Raw genomic sequence first — 26,251 nt, forward strand, 5'->3', positions numbered from 1 at the left:
ATCATTACCTTTTCATTTAATTGACTATAATTATACATATGTATGTGTATACATTTTAAACAAGTTATAAAATTAGTGATGATCCACTTATAAAAACAAAGTAGGAAATTTAGGAACTTAAATCATAAGAAATGTATCATTGGTCTCGTACATACCAAAGTATTATTCTGGTATTATTTTTATATGATAAATGAAATTGTAAAGACTCTAAGTCATGCTCAAGGCTCTTCTTCTATTTTGAACTAAGGCTTTCTTCTTGTAACTATAGTTACAAGGGCTACTAAAGAAACACAGCTTAATATTTTTCCTTTTAGACATTTTTGACTACTAATATGGTACAAATATTCCTAATGCGCACTCATAATGATAGAATGAATATTGTAATCTTTTTTTTTTTTTTTTTTTTTTTTGAGATGGAGTCTTGCTCTGTCACCCAGGCTGGAGTACAGTGGCGCCATCTCGGCTCACTGCAAACTCCGCCTCCTGGGTTCACCCCATTCTCCTGCCTCAGCCTCCCGAATAGCTGGGACTACAGTACAGGCACCTGCCACCACGCCCGGCTAATTTTTTGTATTTTTAGTAGAGACGAGGTTTCACCATGTTAGCTAGGATGGTCTTGATCTCCTGACCTCGTGATCCGCCCGCCTCGGCCTCCCAAAGTGCTGGGATTCCAGGCGTGAGCCACCGCACCTGGCCTCAATTAATTTTTAAAGATTCCCAAGAGAAGATAAAAGAGGAGGAAAGGAATAGAAGAAAGCAGTGAGAGGGAGCCAGCTTCAGACACTTAATAGATTATCAGTGTAAAAAGCAAGTGTATTCCCTTTGCAAGAAGAGGCACTAAACGTTTAGATTCAGGAAAACCCACTGTATGAGATAACTTTTACAGCTGGTCTAAAAAATTATTTGGGCCTTGAAATTTTTATCAGGTAACATGTTTTAAAGCCAAACTTTATTAATCCTCAAAGAACAGAAATGTGGAAAACAGCGTTTACAATGAGCCAAACACTCTCTCTTTTTAGATTGCAAGACAGATCCTCTCTTCATGAATCTTTCTCCAATTTTCATTCTCAGGCACCACTCAAATGAACAATCTTGTTCATGTCAAAAAGGTCTCCAAAATAGCCACTGCAGTTCAAAATTATCCTGTGAAATTGGCCAGGCATGATGGCGCACCTCCGTAATCTTAGCACTTTGGGAGACTGAAGTGGGCAGATTGCCTGAGGTCAGGAGTTTGAGACAAACCTGGGTAACATGGTGAAACCCCATCTCTACTAAAATACAAAAAATTAGCCAGGCATGGTGGCACACGCCTGTAGTCCCAGCTACTCAGGAGGCTGAGGCACAAGAATTGCTTGAACCCAGGGGGCGGAGGTTGCAGTGAGCCAAGATCACACTACTGCACTTCAGCCAGGAAAACAGAGCAAGACTCTGTTTCAAAAAAAAAAATATCCCGTGAAATTGTGTCAGTTAGAAACATAAGCACGTCAGTTAAGGTGATGTGAGAGGTATTTGTTTCATAGGAAATGCCCAGTTTTAGGATGGATCAGACCCTATGAGCGCTGCAATAGATCCTCCCAAACGATGATGCCTGTGCAGCCTACTTTTGTCAGAACTTGGCCAAAGCCCAATCCAGGGTCAGACAATCCCTTCTGATTTCAGGAAGGCTAATCTAAACAAAGTAGTTCTCAGGAATAAAACAAGACCAACGAAAAAGTTCTTCTAAGGGTTTGAAATCATGACCCAAGTCAAAGTTTATTCAAAGAATGTTGATTGTAGGAGATTCTGAACTCCTGGGCCCCTGAGCCAGCTCAAGAACTGACTTACCTGGCTTACGCTCATTGTCTCCCTAGAGAGCTTTTCTTTTAGAGATAAAGAACACTCGAGACGCTACACAAGCAGACAATCCACAAGAACAGATATCTGTAGACCGGTAAACATTATCACCAAAGAACAATACAAATCAGATCAGATAACCAAAAAGTCACTGGTAACCTTATTCCTAGGGGAAGAAAAAAAAAAAAATGGAAGGGAGGGAGGGAAGGAGGGAGGGAGGGAGGGAGGGAAGGAGGGAGGGAGGGAGGGAGGGAGGGAAAGAAGGAAGGAAGGAAGGAAGGAAGGAAGGAAGGAAGGAAGGAAGGAAGGAAGGAAGGAAGGAAGGAAGGACCTCAGCAAAATATTGAAGCTCAGTTCAGCATGAACTTTTCATAACACAGGCAGTGTGGTTACATCAGACAGCTAGAGACACAAAGGGTCTCAAATAAGCACACTAAAATTGTTGAGTGGAGGGTTCCCATCCAAGACTGTAGGACTCACAGATGAATATTGATGGAACTGAAAATGCAGAGATTCATTACAGCCACTGACCACTAGGAGCCCACCTGTAGTAGAACAAACGTGGGATTCTTCACTCATTGCATCCTGGGAGATTGCACATTATGGAGAACCATAGGGGCATCTCAGTAAGAAGATGCTGAAAAGATGATGCTAGAAAGTCCTATTTGGTTTTCAGCAGGTGATTTGGGGGAGAGTTAAAAAAAGTAGGGGTTTGTTCTAGACTGGATAATGTCAGGAAGCAAGTAATTCTGTGATTGAATATCTTAATTTTTTTTATCTTGAAGGCAGTAGGAGAAAACAGCTGTAGTTGATAAAGAAGTAGAAATCATGAATATTAGGCTGAGAAGGGGTATCTTGGATCATTTTCGTGTTCTGTGTTCTGGCCAATTTCTTTTTTCAGTGCTGAGACATGACATGTCTCATGGAGTGACCTCATCTTTGCCTTTCCCCATGAAGGTCACAGAATGACCTTGTCTGATGTTGAGTTCTGCGATATGATTTGCCCCAAACACAAGCACACATGGCCTGGCTGTGAGTTCCCAAACAGCTCCCCGCTCTCAAGCGCTGCTTTTCTTTCTCATTCTCGATTAAGGATTGAAGGAGAACACACAAACATGATCTCCAAAGGAAAATGAAACAAATTTAAAATAAATAAAACTCCAGCGAAAAGAGAAACTACAGGAAAAGAAAAGTAACTGTAGGAAACAAGAATGACTTAGCTCTAAATGGCATTTGCGTGGTCTTGGTCCTATATGATCTTAATCCTATAAAAACGAAATCGTGATCTAACTCCAAGTCCAACCTGCCTATTTGAGAAGGGTAGGTGGATGGTGCTTGTGGATGGCGGAGAGGAGAGTGGAAGCTAACTCATCATCATTCGTATTGGTAACTCAATAGATAACGCCTAAAAACATGTCATGAAATTGCAATGTCTCCACATCGTTTGGAGATACGTTTGTAAATCAGCCTAAAGGGTTGAAAATGATTCTAGGCTGGGGAAATGGGAGGGCAGAGCATAGAAGATGGTAACGATTCCTGACCATCCTTCAAGAACTGTCTTTCTAATTTTTTCCACCTTCTCCTGCCTGCTTTATTCTAGCCGTGCTGGCAGCTGCTTAGATGGTGCCCACCCAGATTGAGGGTGGGTCTGCCTTCCCCAGCCCACTGACTCAAATGTTCATCTCCTTTGGCAACACCGTCACAGACACGCCCAGGAACAATGCTTTGCATCCAATTTCCAAGGATTGGAACAATACAATCAAGTTGACACTGAATATTAACCATCACATGCAGACATATATATATATATATATATATACACACACACTTTTTTTTTTTTGAGACAGGGTCTCACTGTCACCCAGGCTGGAGTGGAGTGGTGCAATCATAGCTCACTGCAGCCTCAAGCCTCAACCTCCCCAGCTCAGGTGACCCTCCCACCTCAGTCTCCCAAGTAACTGGGACTGTAGGCACACGCCACTACACCTGGCTAATTTTTATATTTTTTGTAAAGATGGGGTCTTGCTAAGTTGTCCATGTCTGGTCTCGAACTCCTGGGCTCAAGCAATCCACCCACCATGGCCTCCTAAAGTGAGCCACGGCACCTGGCCACCTTTTTTTTTTCTTTTTTTTTTTTTGAGACGGAGTTTCGCTCTGTCGCCCAGGCTGGAGTGCAGTGGCGCAATCTTGGCTCACCACAATCTCTGCCTCCCGGGTTCACGCCTTTCTCCCACCTCAGCCTCCCAAGTAGCTGAGACTACAGGCGCCCACTACCACGCCCGGCTATTGTTTTGTATTTTTAGTAGAGACGGGGTTTCACCGTGTTAGCCAGGACGGTCTCGATCTCCTGACCTCGTGATCCGCCCACCTCGGTCTCCCAAAGTGCTGGGATTATAGGCGTGAGCCACCGCGCCCGGCCCCAATTTTTAAAAAATATTTTTTAAGGAAAGAGTAGAAGTATCCAGGTGAAGAAAAGAAAAGGAAACAGAGCTGGGGAAAGGTGTGCTGCATCAGACACTAGAGGAGGGCATTTCGCCTGGACCAGAGAAAGGTCTGATGAGCCAGGAAGGCTGAGCAGAGCCAGCTCAGGCCAGGCAGGCGACATTCTGCACAGGACAGGATGCCCCTCTGATGACCACGTGTTTCTAGGTTGTTTCCAAGGGCACACGGATAACAGTCAACGATTATTTTCCTGACTGGCCACTGTAGTGATCACTGCTGTGTGACCCTCCACACTTTGCTTCCCTCGGGCCTCAGCTTCTGCCTCATACCACTGGCCTAATAATTAACTCAGCCTTATTTTCCCAACCTAATTGTTTCACAGACCGAAAGAAATAGTGGATGTAAGGTACAATTGGAAAAGTTTAATGTGCTCTGGAAATGCATAAAATGATTGTTAGTCTTTGCCCAGTCAGTTGTTTAGCTTAACAAGCTCCTGATAATACAGAAATCACCGCGAGCAACTGGCAGAGGAAGATTTTTCCATTTCTCTGAACTAAGAAAAGAGATTTAAAGTCACTTTAGAGAGCTAACACTAAATAATAATCACTACCAAAGGAATTGACTTGATGCTGAATGTAGGCTTGTGTAAGGAGGTAAAAAACTGTCCACTCAACTTAATGCTCATAGTAAGAGGCCTGTGTCCTTGAATTCACCTTGAGAGAGTTGAACAGGGATAACGGATTTCCAAGGACACACATCTACAGAGAAAGGGTGTATGGAAATGGAAAAGGGAAAGCTGCTCATAGTGTTTTTGCTGAATCTAACCCAGCAGGAGAGATGCTAAAGGAGACTTTGTCAAAGAAAATCCTTGACATTGTATTATTAAAAGCCTTATGGTTTCATGATCTGGCCCTGTACCAAGGATTCTTAAGGGACAGCCTTACATTAGAGAGAAATGAAGTTCTGAATCATATTTCCTCCTCTCTGGAATATACATAGAAATACAAGTGAGAAGATAAATACATGTGTAAAAAGAAAATTCATGCTTTCATGCTCATTATCTGTTATGATTAAATATTGATTGCATTTGGAGAGCATCAGCATATGACCTATATTACAGAAAGGATAGTCTTTTGTTTCATGGGCTTAAATCTTCTTTTCTCAATAAGATTAAGGGGCTAGCTAAGATTATAATCTTATCAATTTTTTACTGAATTTCCACACTGTGAAGGACACTATGCTAAGCAGGAAAAAACAATCACTAAAAGACCCTAGGCTATTTGTACACCAGTGTTCATAGCAGCATTATTCACAAGAGCCAAAAGGTGGAAAGAACCCAAGTGTCCATCAATGGACAGATAAGCAAAATTGGTCTGTACGTACAACATGGGTGATCCTTAACATTATGTTAAGTGAAATAAGCCAGTTACAAAAGGACAAATACTGTATGATTCCATTTATAAGAGATACTTAGAATAGTCAAAATCATAGGCACAGAGAGTCAGATGGTGACTGCCAGGAACTGGGAAGAGGGACAATGGGGAGTTATTATGTAATGGGTATAGAGTTTCAATTTTGCAAGATGAAAAAGTTCCAGAGATGGATGGTGGTGATGGTGCACAACAGTGTAAATACACTTAATGCCACTGACTTGTGCATTTAAAAATAGGTTAAAATGGGCTGGCATGGTGGCTCACGCCTATAATCCCAGCACTTTGGGAGGCCTAAGTGGGCGGATCACGAGGCCAGGAGTTAGAGACCAGCCTGACCAACATGGTGAAACCCTGTCTTTACTACAAAAATTAGCTAGGCATGGTGGCACACGCCTGTAATCCCAGCTACTCGGGAGACTGAGGCAGGATAATCACTTGAACCCAGGAGGCGGAGGTTGCAGTGAACTGAGATTGTGCCATTGCACTCCAGCCTGAGCAACAAGAGTGAAACTCTGTCTCCAGAAAAAAAAAAAAAAACAACAAAAAGTAGCTTGAACATGGGTCTGTGCCAGTGGGATGGCCTTAGCAAAGGTGAGCAGGCTTCATCACACCTGGGAGGACCATGGAACAGCAAGAAGATGAGCCTGTTGGTGGTAGAAAGGCTTCTGGTCAGAGTGAAGCATTGAGGAGGACCCATGGGTGACTTTGAGGGACTCTGAATGGAAGAGAGTAGATGGATAAGAGACCTGGCCCATCCACAAACTGGCTCTGTGGCCTTGGATAATCACTAGGACCCTAGTTCCTGCTGTATGACACCAAGGCTAGCTCCTTTACAAGACAGAAGTACAGCCTAGCTGATCTTGCTCTTCCTGCTGGAAAATCCCATGATTCTCTTTGCCTTCCAGGCAGCTCTACATGGGATTCCTGCTGCCAGGCCAGTGCTGGATGCTGGACTCCAGCAGTGACAGGCCCCAAACCTGCCCTTGTGAAGGCCACTTTCTTAGTGGTGGTGGCTCATCTAGCAGGCTGAGGAATGTGCAAAGGACGTTTGAGAAAATCTACCTAGCAGTAGGGTATATAATGAGTTAAAGAACTGAGCTTCTACTGGCAATGAGACCAGCCAGGGGAATGTTGCAAAAGTTTACATGTAGATTAAGACCCAGAAGGGCTGATCTTGGTCAGGGGAGAAGAAAATGAAATGGAAAGTCTAATGCATGAACCCTAGAACTACATTAATATTAAAGCTCACACCGAAATACTCTGTGCCTCCTTCTCCCTTGCCCTGACCTTTTTCAGCCTCCCAAAGCTGCATGCATTCCTCCTGTGTACCCAGTATCCCCTACGCTGTGTGATATGGTTTGACTCTGTGTCTCTACCCAAATCTCATCTCGAACTATAATCCCCATGTGTCAAGGGGGGACCTGGTGGGAGGTGGTTGGATCATGAGGGTGGTTTCCCCCATGCTGTTCTCAGGATAGTGAGTGAGTTCTCACAAGATCTGATGGTTTTATAAGGGGCGCTTCCCCCTTAGCTTTCGCTTCTGTCACCTGCCGCCATGTAAGATGTGCCTACTTCCCCTTCCCCATGATTGTAAGTTTCATGAGACCTCCCCAGCCATGTGGAACTGAATCAATTAAACCTCTTTCCTTTATAAATTACTCAGTCTCGGTTATTCTTTTTTTTTGAGATTGAGTCTCACTCTGTCACCCAGGTTGGAGTGCAGTGGCAGGAGCTCGGCTCACTGCAACCTCTGCCTCCCAGGTTCAAGTGATTCTCCTGCTTCAGCTTCCCGAGTAGCTCGGATTACAGGCGCCTACCACTGTGCCTGGCTAATTTTTGTGTTTTTAGTAGAGACAGCATTTCACCATGTTGGTCATAGTTGGTCCTGATCTCTCAGGTGATCCTCCCACCTCCACCTCCCTGAGTGCTGGGATTACAGGCATGAGCCACCACACCCAGCCTTGGGTATATCTTTATAGCAGTGTGAAAATGGTCTAATACACCATGGTAACTGGGTCCCATACATCCTGAAAATACTAATAGAACAAATATTCCCACTCCTGAAATTTAAGTTGATCCTGAAGACAAAGGATTTCCTTGAGCTCATAAATGGAAGTGGTTCATCTTTCAGGTAGAGAATACAAGGTAGATTGTTTTTTTTCACAGGGGTTCATGCAGAGCTAAGCACATAGAAGGTGCTCAGTAAACACCTGCTGAACATACTGAAGTGACATAGCCAGGCAGAGAAGGGTAGGTGGACAGCCAACACACCCTGAGAGCTGGAAGGGCGCATCCTCTTTTCGAAGCTTGGGCCCTGGCCAGCTGACTCAGTGTCAAGCTCTGCTAGTGCATGAGTCCCTTGGGGCCTATAAGCTTGGCAGTGTTGCATCTGAAATTTCTGCTGAGTAAAGTCATACATATTAACCTGAGAATGCAGTAGTGAGAATGGCTCCTTCTTTTTCACATCCCAGACCCCAGAATAGAAATATTTACCATCACGTCTGGATAATAGTATCAATAAATTATCAGACATTGCACATATTAAGAAAAGCTCATTTTCTGGAAATTGTCCTTATTGTTTATCTTGAAGGAGTGGATAGAAAATGACCTTTCAGATTGCTGGGACAAAGCCCAAGTCCAAATTGGAAACCTGTTTAATGGTAAGACAGCCCACTTCCAGATTAATTATGGATGCTTTTCCATTTCAAGATTGCATTAGGAAGGAAAGCTGTCACTGGGTGGAATATGAGTCTCCACTGCATCCTTTTAAGATAAATAAGTTGAAGTTTGAAGAAAATTTGATATTACTTTTGGTTAAGTGAATAAAATCTGTTTAGTTAATTCTTTGGAGTTGTGGATTGCCTGGGAATCTACAAATCTGCGACTCCCTCCCCAGGATACTTTCAGAGGGTAGAAGAGAAGTCATTTGAAACCTTATGCTTGACTTCTTGCTTCCTGCCTTGGTTTTTAACCAAAACTAAAAATATAAAAGGCAAAAGAGAGGAAACTTGATTGGCTCGACGCAGGAAATTAGATTGTAAGCAAAGAAATTGTTCAAAAATCGAAAGAGGGAACACATCAAAGAAGGGAGGTGCTTTGTGTTTATATTTTGTTATCGTCCTGGAAAAAAATGTCTGCTGCCTCTGATTTTCATATTAACACTTTTTTTTAATTAGCTTTTATTTTTATCAAAGTAATAAAATCACCTCGTTTAAAGTGTTGAATAGTTCTATATGGTTTACTAGGAAAAACAACCACCTAATTTTCAAGATTTTTTTTTCCTTTGGCATTTGTCTTTAATTCTCTAAAGATATTCACCTGCCACTTGAGGGGGTCAGCAGACTTTTCCTGTAAAGAGCAAAACAATGAATATTTTAGGCTTTAAGAGCCATAGAGTCTCTGTTGCAATTACTCACCTCTGCTGTTGTAGCACAAAAGCAGCTGAGGACAATATGTAAATGAGTGGGTGTAGCTGTGTGCTAATAAAACTATGTACAAACACAGGTGGTTGCACGGTGGGCTGTACTTTACCATCTCCTAGGCTACTCCTTGAGTTTCTGTTTTAGTCAGTCACTGTTAGGTGACTCCTGACTGTGGAAGATGAGGATTAGGATTAGGCTCTTTCACAGTCAGCAACTCTCCTCCTTGGCCTCCTCCCCTCCATGTGTTTCCTTTACCTTCACCCTTCAAATAGGACGGTTTACTGGCTTTGGATAGATCCATATGCAGTGTTTACATCATGCTTTTCATAACTGAACCATACAATAGAACTGTGTTTCCAGCCAGGCATGGTGGTTCATTCCTACAATCCCAGTGCTTTGGGAGGCACAGGTGAGGGATTGCTTGAGGCCAGGAGTTCAAGACCAACCTGGGCAACATAGTGTGAGATCCTGTCTGTACAAAAAAAAAAAAAATTAACTTGGTATTGTGGTGCGCACCTGTTGTTCCAGCTACTTGGGAGGCTGAGGTGGGAGGATCACTTGAGCCCAGGAATTGGAGGCTGCAGCGAGCTATGATAGCACCACTGCCCTCCAGCCTAGGTGACAGATAAGGCCCTGTCTCAAAAAAAAAAGTTTCCTTTCCTACACACTATTTTGTTTTCCTTAGTCATTATATTGTTTTCTTCATTTGCTTAATTTTTTGTGAACTAATTATGAATTGAAACTCAAGCTCTCTCTCAATTTTTAAAATCTTCCCTCAACGTGTTGCAGCCAATAGAAGAGGAACTCACCATTTCATTTTCTTGGAAACTTCTACCCCAGAGCATTCTGGCTGGATAGGCCTTGGGCATCTGTATTAGTCTGTCTTCACTCTGCTGTAAAGAGCTACATGAGACTGGGTAATTTATGAAGAAAAGAGGTTTAATTGACTCACAGTTCTGCAGGGTTAACAAGAAGTCTGGCTGAGAGGCCTCCGGAAACTTATAATCACGGCAGAAGGTGAAGGGGAAGTAAGCACGTCTTACCTCTACCAAGCAGGAGAAAGCGAGTGAGCTGAGATCTGCTGTGCACTTTTAAACCATCAGATCTCTTGGGAACCCACTCACACTATCATGAGAACAGCAAGGGAGAAATCCGCCCCCATGATCCAATCGGCTCCCACCAGGACCCTCCCCTGACGCATGGGATTTCAATTCAAGGTGAGATTTGCCAGGGGGACACAGAGCCAAGCCATATCACCAACCTTGCATCTCTCTTCTCCATCATCATAGATAACCTGGATCTCTGGATGGCATGAGATCCCCCTCCTACCTGGCTTCCATGACTTTTTCTCGATTGCTCCACTCCCTTTTTTAAAAATGGAGCCATCCTTCTGTAGCTTCCTGAGAAAGAATGAATGGGAATCACATTTTCTGAAACATTATAAGTCTGAAAATGTCTTTATTCTCCCTCATGCTTAATTGAAATCAGATTGAATACAGAATTCTCATTTAGAAATTATTTCCCTTCACAATTTTGAAGGAATTTGTCCATTGTCAATAGTGTTGCTCTCAAGAAATTCAATGCTATTTTTGTTTTCAATTCTTTATTTGAACTCAGTGTTTTTCTCTCTGGAAGCTTTTAGGTTCTTGTTCTTTGTCTTCAGAAATCTCATGAATATTATTTGATGTAGGTCTATTTTGACTCTATTGAAATACTCATGGGGCCTTTTAATCTGGAAAGCCGTTCTTGAACTCTAGGAATAGATTTTGGGGGACAATTTCCTCTCTTTCATTTCCTGTTCTCTCTTCCCAGAATTTATGTTATTCAGCTATCAGACCCCGTGGACTGATCCCGTTATTTTCTTATATTTTCTTTCATTTGTTCAATTTCTTTGGCTGTTGTTTCCCCTATTCTCTGAACAATATTCTCAAATTTACATTTCATAAACTCTCATTGAGTTTTTCACTTCTTTTTCTATGTTCTGAATTTCCAAGAGCTCTATTTTTTTGTTCTTTGAACATTCCTTTTTTTTAAAAATCATCTGTTCTCGTTGCATGAAAGCAATATGTTATCTCTCAGAAGGTATTAATGACAGTTTTCTCCCAAGTGTTTCTTTTCCTACTAAGCCTCCTTTTCCTTCAAGTAGCTTCCTTTGGTTGGTTGGTTGGAGGGTGTGTGTGTGTGTGTGTGTGTGTGTGTGTGTTTATGTGTATTTTTGTTTGTTTTTCTTTTTTCTTCTCCTGTGTTTGAGACATGTCCTCAAATGCCCGGTTCCCCTTTAGCTGACACCCACATTTAAGATTGAGGCACTAAAAATATGACTGAAAGTTCTGTGCACACAAATGGGGCCTGTCACCCGTGGGCTTCAGTGGCTGAGCTGTTTCATCGGGAAGCCCCTGATGTTGCATCACTGAGATTTTTCTCTGGGGTTGATTGAAAGCTCCAGAGAAGAATTTTCTGCCCTGTTGCCTGGAGGGTAGACACCTGGCTGTCATTGTTCTCACAGCTAAGAAGGAAGAGGACTGTGGGGTTCAAGATTCAGTGTGTAAATGTTGACTGAAGATACCCGTTTTCAGTACAGAGCCCCTGCCATCCTATGCCTAGAGTCCTCCAACTGAGAGACTCTGTGTCCTTTCCAGAGAATACATCTTTCCTCTTCTGCCAGAGTGAGGGGAGGACAGATGCCTGGGGTAGGGATCTGGGGATATAAATGTTCTTCACAAGCTTCCAGTGAGTTCTTCTGTTTTTAGTTTCACATAAACACACATATCCAGTGGAAACTCTTACCATCAACTGCAGAAATATGTCGGGCTTTGCAGTGCAAACTGGGCTACTTCTCAGCGCTCTCCAGCTCGGCGCAAGCATCTGTCCTTGAATATGCTGCCACTTAAGATGGCTCTGCTGTTTTTCAGCTCTAAAAAGGTTGTTATCATCCCCTGCCTCATGATTTGTTCTTACACCTTCATATATCTTAACACTTCATTCCCCTTTACACGGGCTTTATGAAGAAGCAGTGGCAAATGTAGGTGTTCAATCCACCATCTTTAATGGGAATCCTTCAGCACTTCCCTTTTAGAAAAAATGTGAAGAATATACATAGAGGCTGGGCATGGTGGTGCATGCCGGTAATCCTAGCACTTTGGGAGGCGGAGGTGGGCAGATCACCTGAGTTCAGGAGTTTGAGAACAGCCTGGGCAACATGGTAAAACCCACCCGTCTCTACAAAAAAACACAAAAATTACCCAAGCCTTGCAGCACACACCTGGAGTCCCAGCTAATGGTGGTGCTGAGGCAGGAGAATTGCTTGAGCCTGGGAGATGGAGGTTGCAGTGAGCCAAGATCACACCGCTGCACTCTAAACTGTGTGACAGAGTGAGACCCTGTCTCAAAAAAAAAAAGAGTACATACTAAACACTCATTTCAGAATATTCTGACTTATTAAAGCTGGAGCCATGGCATAATTTCCAATTTGCTTTTCAAAATAATTGGTTGGCTAAGAAATTTACAAGTAATTTTTTTCCAACAGTGAGGTCCCTTACTATTAAAATGAATTTCGTGTTTTAATATCTCCCTCACAGTGAATTTTCTTCTTGCTCTAAGAAGTTATGCTCTGGAGAGAACATAAAATTATATATAGTTGTGTATAAATTACATGTCATAGGATTACATATAATTATATGTAATCATATATGTATTATGTATGTAATTATATATGTATATTATACATGTAATTATTATATATGTAATTATAACATTAATACATGTTCACTGCAGAAAACTTGGAAAAAAAACAAAAAGTTTAAGAGAAACTTCAAAATCAACTGTATTCTCAACAACTACAGAAAGCTTAACCGATGATTTGGCCATATCCTTGGCTAAGAACGAATGTACCTACACATCTGTACCATTTTTAAATTGACATTTTTTTAAAAGTGGATCCAATTTTAGAAGTTTGAAATCTAGTTTAAAGCCTAGATTTTCTTTTTTTCCCATTTTAACCTATTTATTTATTATACTTTAAGTTCTGGGATACATGTGCAGAACATGCAGGTTTGTTACATAGGTATACACGTGCCATGGTGGTTTGCTATACCCATTAACCTGTCATCTACGTTAGGTATTTCTCCTAATGCTATCCTTCCCCTAGCCACCCCCCATCCCCCAGTAGGCCCCAGTGTGTGATGTTCCCTTCCCTATGTCCATGTGTTCTCATTGTTCAACTCCCACCTATGAGTGAGAACATGTGGTGTTTGGTTTTCTGTTCCTGTGTTAGTTTGCTGAGAATGATCATTTCCAGCTTCATCCATGTCCCTGCAAAGGACATGAACTCATCCTTTTATGGCTGCATAGTATTCCATGGTGTATATGTGCCACATTTTCTTTATCCAGGCTATCACTGATGGGCATTTGGGTTGGTTCCAAGTCTTTGTTATTGTGAATAGTGCTGCAATAAACATGTGTATGCATGTGTCTTTAGAGTAGAATGACTTATAATCCTTTGGGTATATCCCCAGTAATCGGATTGCTGGGTCAAATGGTATTTCTGGTTCTAGATTCTTGAGGAATCGCCACAAAACCTAGATTTTCTAGAGGAATTCTTCTCTATACAGGGAAACATTGCAGTAATGAGTTTAAGTTTATTGATTCTTTAAGCATATTTGTTTGTTGAATGATAAGACTATTGTATGTAGTTCACATCCAGCCCCCTACACAACTGTCACACACAATGACCTTCACAGTGATTCATGCCTGAACAGCATTGCTGCTTTTGCCTTTAGGCTTGCGATTGGGAACTCATTTCATTTGAACCAAAGCCTTTAGTCGAGATGAAAATGTTATTAATTGCTCTGGTTATAGACAGAATAGCAGGAATAATCAGAAATATTTATGGATTATATCTTTGTAGATATTTTAAACCTGTCTGTTACCTTTCTAGCCTAATGAGAATGCCTAGATAAAGCCCCATTCTTGGAAATTTTGGTTTTTATAAATGTGCTTGGGATTTATAAGTCCTGCTTTACCTACCACCTGACCAAATTCCATACAGACTTTTACGTATAAACACCTATGGTTAAGACAAAATGTATTCTTTCAACAATGTACAGCTTCTAAAAGTAATGTCTAGGCTGGAGTATATTCATATTTATTATTTATGCTTTCATTTAACAAGCACGTGCTGAGATCCTACTTTTTGCCAGACTTAGTACTGATTGCTCTCTCCTGAGCATCCTTCTTAAGTCAAAGAGAACATTCATTGTTAGGGAAGGAAAGAAAGGTAGAGGGAAAAAAAGTAGATGGCAAGAACATGGCAGGAACCCAGTCCCAAACCCCCAGGAGTTTTCAGAATAAGGGAGAGGTTAACAATCTACATAGAGAAACTGGGATTAGAAGTAGGAAGCTGGCTGCCAAGACTGCAGGAAGACTGTGTCAGATTCAGAGCATGACCATCAGCAAGGTAAATCCCTACTGCCCATGGTCATAACTGGCACCAGACTCTAGGAAGGATTTTACATTTACATGGTGCTTAATGGGGGAAGTGAGGGTCTCAGAGGTAGAAAACTAGGTAGGCACAAATAATACCCACACAGGCCTTATTTACACCTATTTAATGCAGAGTTCTAATAGAAAGCATTAACTGGTCTCCTAGCCCTTGCAAGATCCAACACAAATCAGTAGAATGTTCTAGAAGGAATAGAAGTAAAACTAGCAATCACAGTAAGAACAGGCAGCTAGATGCATATTGGCAAGAGGGCAGGTAAATAGAAAGATGTGAGAAGTCAGAAATCCTATTACAATCTCATTTTGCAGCGAACCAAAGATCCAAAATAGCTCTCCCTGGATGGCACCAGTGTATATATTATTAAAGACTCAGCAAGAAAAGACGGTTCACTGTAAGACAGCAAAAAAACAAATAAACAATGTGGGGCTGCCATTCCCAATCCATTTATCTGGAATAGTTCAGCCCCATTTGGCAACCTGTATTTTTTCTGAAGCCCCATGGGGACATTAAAAAGCTCCATAGACGGCCGGGCGCGGTGGCTCAAGCCTGTAATCCCAGCACTTTGGGAGGCCGAGGCGGGCGGATCACAAGGTCAGGAGATCGAGACCACAGTGAAACCCCGTCTCTACTAAAAATACAAAAAATTAGCCGGGCGCGGTGGCGGGCGCCTGTAGTCCCAGCTACTCAGGAGGCTGAGGCAGGAGAATGGCGGGAACCCGGGAGGCGGAGCTTGCAGTGAGCCGAGATCGCGCCACTGCACTCCAGCCTGGGCAACAGCGTGAGACTCCGTCTCAAAAAAAAAAAAAAAAAAAAAAAAAAGCTCCATAGGTCCCAAATGTATTTGCATAATGATAGATGCCATCTCTCTGCCGGACAGTAAAGAAGCAGCAATTTAAAAAGTATGATGTCGGCCAGGCACAGTGGCTCTCGCCTGTAATCCCAGTACTTTGAGAGGCCGAGATGGGCGGATCACCTGAGGTCAGAAGTTTGAGACCATCCTGACCAACGTGGTGAAACTCTGTCTCTACTAAAAATACAAAATTAGCCGGGCGTGGTGGCACATGCCTGTAATCCCAGCTACTTGGGAGGCTGAGGCAGGAGAACCCAGGAGGCAGAGTTTGCAATGAGCCGAGATCACGCCATTGCACTTCAGCCTGGGCAACAAGAACGAAACCCCGTCTCAAAAAAAAAAAGAATCATGGTATTATTCTTTTGAGGAAGCGTACTAGAAATCAAGAATCAGGCCAAGTGCTGTGGCACATGCCTGTAATCCTAATGCTTTGAAAGACTGAGATGGGAGGGCTACTTGAGGCCAGGAGTTCAAGATCAGGCTGGGCAACACAGCAAGATTCCAGTCTCTAAAAAAATATTTTTCAATTAAAAAAGGACTGGTCTTATTAAGGTAAACTGCAGTCCTGTTACTGATCTTAGTATCAAAGCAATGTTAGAGCCCATGTGGGATTCACGCCTCCTAGAGTTCACAGCACAAGTTTGCTGTAACAGTAAATAAAGTCATGGTTGCCCTGAGCTCATTTCTAAATCCATCTTCCTCCAAGGTGGTGGCAAGCATGCTTCTTTATCCAGGAGGGATGGCCCTTTCATCAAAGTCTCATTCAGACCCTTCTCCTTTTTGGATGCTTTTCTTGGGAGGATGGCTGGGATGGCTACTACTCTGAGGATCTGCCTCTGGTAAAGCCTAGATCTTAGAATCAGGAGAGTTTCTTGCAGGCCCATCAGTTACTGTGAAAGATACCTGAGCTGCTTGGCTCACATTCCACATCCATCAAACCGCCCGCTGCAGAGGAGTCACTGCTGTCACCTGCTTAGCTTGCCCTGCCTCTTGCCATTCTCATTTCATTAGCAATGTGAATGTTCACACCCTTCAATGTGCATATGATGGGTGTTAATGAGCATAACCCATCTGTGAAGCATGTGTGTGATTTTTTTGCCTAATAAATAGGCAGTAAACAAGAGGAACGAACTACTATCTGGGGGTATCTGAGAAAACAAAAAGCAAGCAAGGTATGAGTCAGATTGATTGTTCAGTGAATCCCAAAGGACCAGAAACTTCCTAAACTGGTTTTGGTGTTTCTCACTAGGTGTTTGGACAGTTAGGACCCTGGATAGTCCCACCTACCCAAAAGCATTCAAATTAGGCATGCTTTTAACAAAGCAGGTGGCATGGCGTGTAAATTGTAGGAACACTGTTAACCTTTGCAAATGAGTTTCGTGGTCCGAATGGGTAATTACATATTTCCCTCCATTAGGAGCTACAAACTCATCAGGATTCTACATCCGGCTCTTGAGTTTCAATCTCCATGTGACAAGAGGGATTTATTATGAGAGGGCAGAGAGAAAAGAGGAACACGGCTGTCTTTCTCTGCAACAGAATGATGGTCAGAAAAGGACAGACCAAAGGAATAAACCTGCTCTCCTGTTAACTTACCTTAACCGATTCTGGCCTACATTTTCAAAGTTATCAGTAATCAAAACATTGGAAAAGGAATTACAACCTCTTCTCCTGAAAGTTTAACAACTTCCCCATAAAGCACTGCTTTTGATTGCATTACAAGCTATTCCTGAAGAATTTATGACCTAAGATACTCTTTGTCAATGTAGGCCATTTGTCCATGAGTGGAGTGACTGATAAATTAGCTATTAACATAAATAAGAAAGCATATTGATTGAGCTGACTTTGTATTTAATAATATGCTAGACAGCAATGATGCCTGGAAAATATACTCTGTAATTAAGAACTACTTTTCCCTTTATATTTCATGAAGACTCTTATCTATTTTATTCTGGCAAAATAGATTGTGGCTAAAATCCTATAGAAAAGATCATCATATTGTGATCCTAAATCTTTATCATAAAAGTGAATTCGAGGGACATTTTTATAATTTTTCAATATACAAATTATTAAGATAGCAAAACCCTTTGTTTTTTCACTATCTGAAAGGTTTATTTCATCATCTTAAAAACCTTGTGAATTGAATCAGTCTGCTAGGTCAGGGGTCCCCAACCTAGGGCCATGGACACCTACCATGGCCTGTTAGGAACCAGGCCGCACAGCAGGAGGTGAGCAGCAGGCAAGCAAATGAAATGTCATCTGTGTTTACAACTGCTCCCCATGGCTGGCGTTACCACCTGAGCTCCACCTTCTGTCAGATCGACAGCAGCACCAGATTCTCATAGGAGCGCAAACCCTACTGTGAACGGTGCATGCGAGGGATCTAGGTTGCACACTCCTTATGCGAATCGAATGCCTGATGACCTGTCAGTATCTCCCATCTCCCCCCAGATGGGACCATCTAGTTGCAGGGTAACAAGCTCAGGGCTTCCCCTGATGCTACATGATAGTGAGTTGTATAGTTATTTCATTATATACTACAATGCAATAATAATAATAGAAATAAAGTGCACTAAATGTAGTGTGCTTGAATCATCCCGAAACCATCCCCAACTCCCCTTGTCCATGGAAAAGCTGTCTTCCACAAGACTGGTCCCTGGTGCCAAAAAGATTGCAGACCCCTCTGCTAGGTAGAACCGCATTCTTGTGATTGTATGTTTCAATGAGTGCATTTCCTTTTCATCTGGAGAAGGGAACCGCATTGCCTTAATTCCCCAACTTCTGCCCCAAAGCTTTCTTGTCCTATATGGCTGCATTCGAGTTGCTGATGGCTGTGCTACCCTCCCAGGGCTGATATACAGTTTCCTGCCTGGGTCATGTCACCAATCACTAGGGTTTAGGAGGCTACAGTCAGACCTTGCAGAATAGGTCAGTCTCATTCTCAGTAGAATTTTTTGTTTGCCCGCTTTTTTCTTCTCTTTGGCACTGGCCTAGGGGCCAGCAGCAGGTAGTGGTGGATCCAGGGTGGAGAGCTGAGACCTAACAAATAATTTTTTTTTTTTTTTTTTGAGATGGAGTCTCCGTCTGTCACCCAAGCTAGAGTGCAGTGGCTCGATCTCCACTCACAGCAACCTCTGCCTCCCGGGTTCAAGTGATTCTCCTGCCTCAGCCTCCCAAGTAGGTGGGATTATAGGCGCGCACCACCACACCTGGCTACTTTTTGTGTTTTTAGTAGAGACGGGGTTTCATCATTTTGGCCAGGCTGGTCTCAAACTCCTGACCTCAGGTGATCTACCTGCTCAGCCTCCCAAAGTGCTGGGATTACAGGCGTAAGCCACGACACCCGGCCAACAAAGAATTTTTAGGTTCCCACTATTCTACCGCACCTGTGCTAGACCCTGTGGTGACAACAAAGGTGAAACAGACATGCTGACTGTCATTAAACACTCACAATCTAGACTAAGAAAGATGAAAAAAATTAATTGAATACCCAGTGGAAAGTAAGAAGAAATAACTTCCTTAAAAGGTGCTGCTTTTGATTGCATTATAAACCATTCCTAAAGACTTAATGATCCAAGATACTACTTGTCAATGTAGGCTATTTGTCAATGAGTGCAGAGACTGGTAAATTGGCAGTTCATGTGATATATATGCTTTCAGAGTAAAGAGAGGTTTCTTCTGATAATGAGAGGAGCACCTGGCTAGAGAGACCCAGGAAACAGATGCACATACTAGAAATAGCCCAAGTAGCAAGTATGGCTATAGATGATACACATGAAGGAGAGTAGTGGGATTAGACCATGAAGCCACGAAGTACCAGGTTAAGGAATTTAGACTTTTATTTGGTAGGCAGTGGAGAGATGTTGAAATTTTTTTCAAACAGTGGAGTACAGTGAGGAAGGCAGGAGACTTAGCAGAGGGAAGGCAGGAATTCCACCCAATGTGTTTAGAGTGTAGGATTCTAAATCCAGAACAAAAGAACCTTCAAAGCAGCAGGGAAGGGATTTGGCTCTGATTCAGCCTCCGTGGTTATATTGTTGCCATAAGGGAGCTGGGCTTGGGGGTGGACAGAGGCTGGTGGCAGAGGGAGGGATGGAGGGACAGAGCTGAGTTTTTCCAAAGCAGAAAAAGAAGGGTTTGCACCCTAGCACACCATCTGGGTCAGATTTATCAAACAAGATTATTTGTAGACAGACCACGGTTATTTCCCATTTAAAGGAAGCAAAACATATATTGTATCCAAAATGGCTCCCCAAAGCAGCGTTGAGCTGATGCAAAAGATCGGTCCATTCTCCCAGCAAAAGAGCAGTCTCTTGACATCCCAGGTAGGAGGGATTCATGTATTTTACAAAATGTGTCCAGTGCAATCCTCAGGCAAATAATCTTTTAATGTTTTCTTGACATGCTGAGAATAAACTTGCCTCAATGCTGTGTCTCATTCTAGACACATTACTCTAGAGTAAAAGAAGAGAGGGAGAGGAAAGAGACAGAAGAAAGAAAAAATATGTAATCATATATGAACTGCAAAAGAATTCTAGCAGAGGTTCTTAGAACTATAAATTCTTTTTTTTTTTTTTTTTTTTTTCCCTGAGGCGGATTCTTGCTCTGTCACCCAGGCTGGAGTGTGGAGTGCAGTGGCATGATCTCAGCTCACTGCAACCTCCACCTGCCAGGTTCAAGAGATTCTCATGCCTCATCACCAGTCACCCTCCCTCACCCTGAGTAGCTGGGATTACAGGCACACACCACTGCGCCTGGCTAATTGTTTGTATTTTTAGTAGAAACGGGGTTTCACCTTGTTGGCCAGGCTGGTCTCAAACTCCTAACCTCAGGTGACCCGCCCACCTTGACTTCCCAAAGTGCTAGTATTACAGGCGTGAGCCACTGCACCCAGCCAAGAACTGTAAATTCTTAACATTTGGGGGGAACCATCAAAAAAGAAAGCCTAAGCCTTGTGACCATATGCCAACCTACATATCTATTCCCTCTGCCACGCTAGGCATTTCACACTCTCATACACTCTCAGGGAAACTCGAGAAACAAGTGTAATAAGAAATATTCCCACTAGAGCATGGCAGCCATTACCTACCAAATTTTTGCTATAAAATAGAGACATACTTCTAGATGTAAACATGTTTATGCTTATATCTAACCTCTCTAGGATAACTTTTGTAAGTGGATTTTAATGTAACTAAAACTGGATGCTAAAGAAATAGCCCTCTCTTGAAGTTGTACTTGGGCACGTCTAGGATCAAAAAGTTAATAGTTTTGTCTGTGATCAAGGAGTTAATTTTTCGCTGCAATATATTTACATCTAACATTCTTTTGAGCTATCCACAATCTGGTTTTACATCAGTTTATCCAACCTTGTTTCTCCTTTCCTACTTCAAAGACCTCCATTCAAGCTGTTCTGCAAGCTCTCGCCTAAATAAGTGTAGTTTATTCTTTCTTTGTCAATTTTTTTCCTTACTTCTAAGTTTTATTCAGGGACTACTACTCCTGCCCTCATCGTTCTCTTTTTCTAAAATCGATCCATCCTTCGAAGCCCAGGTTGAAATTTGTCCTCTTTCTGAAATCGCCCCAAAAAATGAGCCAAATCATTCAGATCTGTGCTATCTCTGAGTCTTATAAATCAAATTGCTAGTGGCATTCATTTGACTAAGAATAATACATACGTCACTATTGTTATAATCACCATAATAACTGGTGCTGTTGTTAGATGCTTTACCTATGTTACCTCTTCTCCAGGCAATCCTGTCCTATCACCCCCATTTTACATGAGAAGAAACCGAGGTTCATCAAGGTTAAACAACTAGTTCAAGTTCACATAGCTAGCAAGTGAGAGACATAATCATGTTCCAAACCCAGAACCGACTGGCTTAAAACTCCATGGTCCTTCTTCTGTGCCATATGGCTTCCCAATTATGGATTTCTTACATTATTTTTTAACAAACCTATTTTGTGCATGATTCTAAGAGGTAGTATACTTTTTTTTTAATTGTTTGCCTCATTATCCCACGGTGCCTACTTTTCACTTTGCTGAACCCATATAGAGTGTCTGGTTAATGTTAGAGAAATTGAATTGAATTCCTGCCATTTGAGCCCTTTTCTTGAGTTCCTCTTCTTTGTCCATAGATGAATCATCCCATTACATCTAACTCTGTTGGACAGCTTGCCTCTTCCTCAATTGTATGTGAATCGTTTTCAATCCACTTTACTAAAATCTAATAGTCACCATCTGTGTCTGCTGTATAACTGTGAACTCTTGAAAACGCTAACATTTGTGGGTCAGAAATTAGAGGACAGTAAAATAAATCACTGGAACTGTGAAGAGGGAGAAGGTGTGAAGAGACACTCCCCTCTCTGCTGTCCATGGGTCAGCCTTTTCAGCCTGCCTGTTTCTCAAACTGAGTGAGACTTGTCTCTGAAGCCCCCCCTTTTTTTGGTTTTGTTTTGTTTTGTTTTGTTTAGACAGAGTTTCACTCTTTTGCCCAGGCTGGAGTGCAGTGGTGCAATCTTGGCTCGCTGCATCCTCCACCTCCTGGGTTCAAGTGATTCTCCTGCGTCAGCCTCCCGAGTAGCTGGGATTATAGGTGCACCACCACCACACTCCACTAATTTTTCGTATTTTTAGTAAAGACGGGGTTTCACCATGTTGGCGAGGCTGGTCTCGAACTCCTGACCTCAGATGATCCACCCACCTCGGCCTCCCAAAGTGCTAGGATGACAGGTGTGAGCCACCACACCTGGCCTCTGAAGCCCCATTTAATCTTCCAGATGAAGGTGATGTGTCCCAGGCATCATACATAGGCAAGAACCCACAAAGTGGCAGGGGAGCAGGAGCAAAGGGGCCTGGGCATCCCCTGGAAAGTCATCATACCGCCTCACTCAGCTATCACCTTCTCCTGGCCTTCCTTGACCACTGTTTTTAATTGCAAATCCCATTGCATGATGCCCTATCCCTCTTCCCTGATTTATTTTTCTCCATAACTCATATTCTCAAAGCATTGTATGCATTTCACCAAATGGTTTGTGGCCCTTCTCCTCCCACAAGAATGTAATTTCAAGAGAGTAGGGATTTGAGGCTGGGCGCAGTGGCTCATGCCTGTAATCTCAACACTTTAGGAGGCCAAGGCGGGTGGATCATTTGGGGTCAGGAGTTCAAGACCAGCCTGGCCAACATGGCAAAACCCCATCTCTACTAAAAATACAAAACTTAGCTGGGCATGGTGGTGGGTGCCTGTAATCCCAGCTACCCAGGAGGCTGAGGCAGAAGAATCACTCGAACCTGGAAGGCAGAGGTTGCAGTGAGCCGAGATCGTGCCACTGCACTCCAGCTTGGGTGACAGAGTAAGACTCCGTCTCAAAAAAAAAAGGGATTTGCATCTGTTTTGTTCTATGCTAGATACCCAGCACCCATAACAGTGTCAGACACAGAGGACATGTGTTGAATGAATGAACTGATTTATAAGCAGAATATTTGTCTTGAGAAGCCATACCAATTCTAACCAGGCAGAGAAGAAGGTTAAAAGTCCACAACACTTACTTTTGAGTTGTGTTGAAACCATTGAAAATATCTGTGTCAAATTGATTAATTACCTCAGTTTTATAGAATCAGCTTTTAACATACATAGCAAATTCTATATGCTAACCAATGGCAAGCCAGATCTCAACCAAGGCCGTTCTTGTAAAATAAATGGACAGATTTTTGTCTTTTCTATTGTATAAGATTCTAGAGCTTTGAAAGCAGCAATATACGATCTCCTTAAATACAAATTTAAGCATCTTTTCACCTTTATGGCCTCAGTGCCTGTTTATAAAAGTAGATTTGTAAGAAAAACAGTGTAAGAAAAACATCTAAGAGTAGATGATAAAGAACTATCCTTGTGTGACCTTCAGAAGTAAAGGTATAGATTTAATCTGAGGTTCCAGAACCCACCTAGTTTTTAACTTCATTTGTTTGTCTAACTTAAGGATGTGAGTCACAACTAACAAAGACCATCTGGTGCCATTCTTCCCTCCTAGGAGAATATCTCCAGAAGTAAATAAAGGAGAACGTTGTCCATGCAAGCTACTCTCAGTTCCAACAGAAAACCATTTCAGCATCTAATTCAGAGAGTTGCACAGGAGATGGCCAAAGGCACTATTTGCCATGTGTCTGTCCGTCTCTCCAGCCCAACCATGACCCCAAACCAATAGATTTATTTTTAGGTGGCAACATATAGACATAGAACTTTTTAAACTAGCAAGTTGGGGAAACCTCATGATTAGTCAATCTGCTAGCACGTAGCAAAAGCTGGTGGGTGCCTTTCCCGCAGCCAGCTCCTCTTTCTCCTACCTCATAGCACCCCAGTTATTTTCAGGCATCTACCCTCCTCCACACACCAAGAATGCAGGGAGGCTATTTCTTTCCCCAGCCCTAAGGAGCACAGCATGGAAGGGGAAAGAGAGAGGTTCAAGGACAGCTCTACCAAGCAGCCACGCATCCGCTAGTAAACTTCTACTGACTGACTGAGCGTTCCCCAGGTGAAATGCCCTCCAGTACCTCCTTCTGTTTTTGGACTTACCTGTTGCCTTGCTCCACCCTGGAGACTCTCAGCCTTCGCTGCAAATTACTGCCACATGGGGAGCTTTGAAAAACCTGCAGACACCCAAGTGCACCCAAGAGAGCCTGTTTCAAAGGACCTATGCATACAGGTTTTTTTTGTTTTTTTGTTTGGTTTTGTTTTTTAAGTTCTCTGGGTGATTGTAATGCACAGCCAACAATGAGAAATGTTATACTAATTCCATTACTTTGGCCTTGTCTTTGAGATGCTTTGGGAGAGCTTGGCACTCAGGACCATCTTTGGGGATCTTTTCCACCATCCAGAGGGAAGCTGGATCTTAGAGTCTGGCCTCTCAGTTATGGGTCCTGATGTTTTTTCATTGTGTATGGTTTCCACGATCTGTCCTCTCCAATAAAACAGACATTGTTTTCTATATGTAATTCTCCTCATCCCTTTGGGGTCTCTCTTCATAACCATCTGCCCTTCCATCTTGCCATCTCACCCCTCACTCCCATGATTCTGGACCAAACTAACTGGCATTCCTAATCTACTCTCTTCTTGGAAGGATTTGAAATAGGGGGAAGCAGCTTTTCAGGAAAGAAAATAAACAGAGCAAATGGGATCAAGAACATCTGCACAACTGTGTTGATTTAGGGCAGATGTGGGCCACAATTGTGGTATTCACACCCAGGTAAACAAGGCAGCTTCCTTCCGCTCATACACGTGCTCCCCTCTGGAAGAGCCAGGTTTGCGATGGGATCACGGTAGCTTTCTCATCCTGGCAGAATCCAGCTTCTTGTGGATGCTGCTGCATCCCAACCATGTAGCAGATTACACGAAGGAATGAAATACCTACCACTGAAAAGAATGAACCCACGGAGAAGGGTGGCCTCACTGCTCCCAGGGGCAGCTGCAGTGGTCCTTAGGCAGCTAGACTGGCCTTCAGGTGACCGACCTTGGTGGACACCTGCGTGAATGTGCCCCCCTGATTTCCAAGGAGAATTATTTTAGCATTTCAAAATTCAGCTCAAGAGCTGGACAATTTCTTCCTGAGGTTTGCTGTTTGCCAGCAGCCTCCTCTTGGCATGCTCCCTTTCCAACACCCTCACTGAACTTGTTTCTATTACCACCATGTCGTTAGAGAACGCTACTATCAAGTGATACTGAACACACCTTGTTTTGTAAAACCGTGTTGTAAATTGCCTCCTTATTCCTCTGTTCCGTGGCCAGTCAAATCACACCCTCATATAAATAGTGACAAAGACATATCATCCAACCTCAAATTCCAGACACCTGAGTCACAAGTGTTACCACAACCCCAAACCCTAAAGTGGGAACATGTGTCTCCTAGAACTGGTATTATAATAGATACTCACTGTGTTTGCTTTTGTCTTGCAAATTGCTCCTAACTTGGATAGAATATTTTATATTCATTACTTTTGAAAGTCTATGGGTTTCCATTGCCTAGAAACTCAAGGATTACAGCAGAATTAGAGAGTCTGGTCTCTGGATCACAGATCGCCCCACTGCCCTGCCCCCGCTAGCCTCCTCCCTCCCCTTCTTGTGGAGACCTAATCATCTCCACACTGGGTCCACCCACATGGACCTTCTGACCTTGATCCAAAGTTTACAGGTAAAATGTCCATCTGAGGACACTAGTTTCTGTTTTGACAAAGGTAGTTAGGGCCTTGGAAAGTTGTGAAGGAATGGCATATCTCCCAGAACCCTGACTTCCATCAGCATCTTATTCCAGGGGCTCTGAGGAAACCTGTAAGGCACAAGTGTGGAAATAAAGACCACCCAGATGAGAACACGCAGAGGCTATTTATTCAGAGCTTGCTGTAGCAAGAGAGTCAGTCACCGACACTTGTGCCTGGCAGAGACTCTGAAGCAAGCAGGGAGAGGGAAAGCTTTCAGGTGGAGAAAGGGGAAGGCTGGGGTGTGCTGGGGTAGGAGCTTACTGGCTCAGGAAAACTGGAGGATGGCTGCCTGACACAGGAGGCGTCCTGTGTGATTGGTGAGGGGATTATATTTGGCTCCCTCTGCTTGGCCCAAAGTTGGCCGCAGGGACAAAATTAGGGAATCTGGCATTTATTGATTAAGTCCTGATCATCTGGGGCCAGCTTCCTGGGTTGTCTGCTGCAGGTTGTGGGTCAGTGTGCTGTTGTCGCATATGGCCAAGTTGTTGTCTGTTTGTAGATTCCATGTCTTGGTGTTCAATAAGC

General features: G+C 42.9%; 1 protein-coding gene across 1 annotated transcript in view; it reads left to right on the forward strand.

The window, feature by feature from the left end:
• CNTNAP2 (contactin associated protein 2) overlaps nucleotides 1–26,251 on the forward strand; it is a 2,249,322-nt gene that overhangs the window by 2,130,528 nt on the left and 92,543 nt on the right. The gene's annotated exons all lie outside the window — the stretch shown is intronic.

The sequence above is a fragment of the Macaca mulatta genome, chromosome 3, assembly GCF_049350105.2.
Source record: "Macaca mulatta isolate MMU2019108-1 chromosome 3, T2T-MMU8v2.0, whole genome shotgun sequence".
NCBI classification, from domain to species: domain Eukaryota; kingdom Metazoa; phylum Chordata; class Mammalia; order Primates; family Cercopithecidae; genus Macaca; species Macaca mulatta.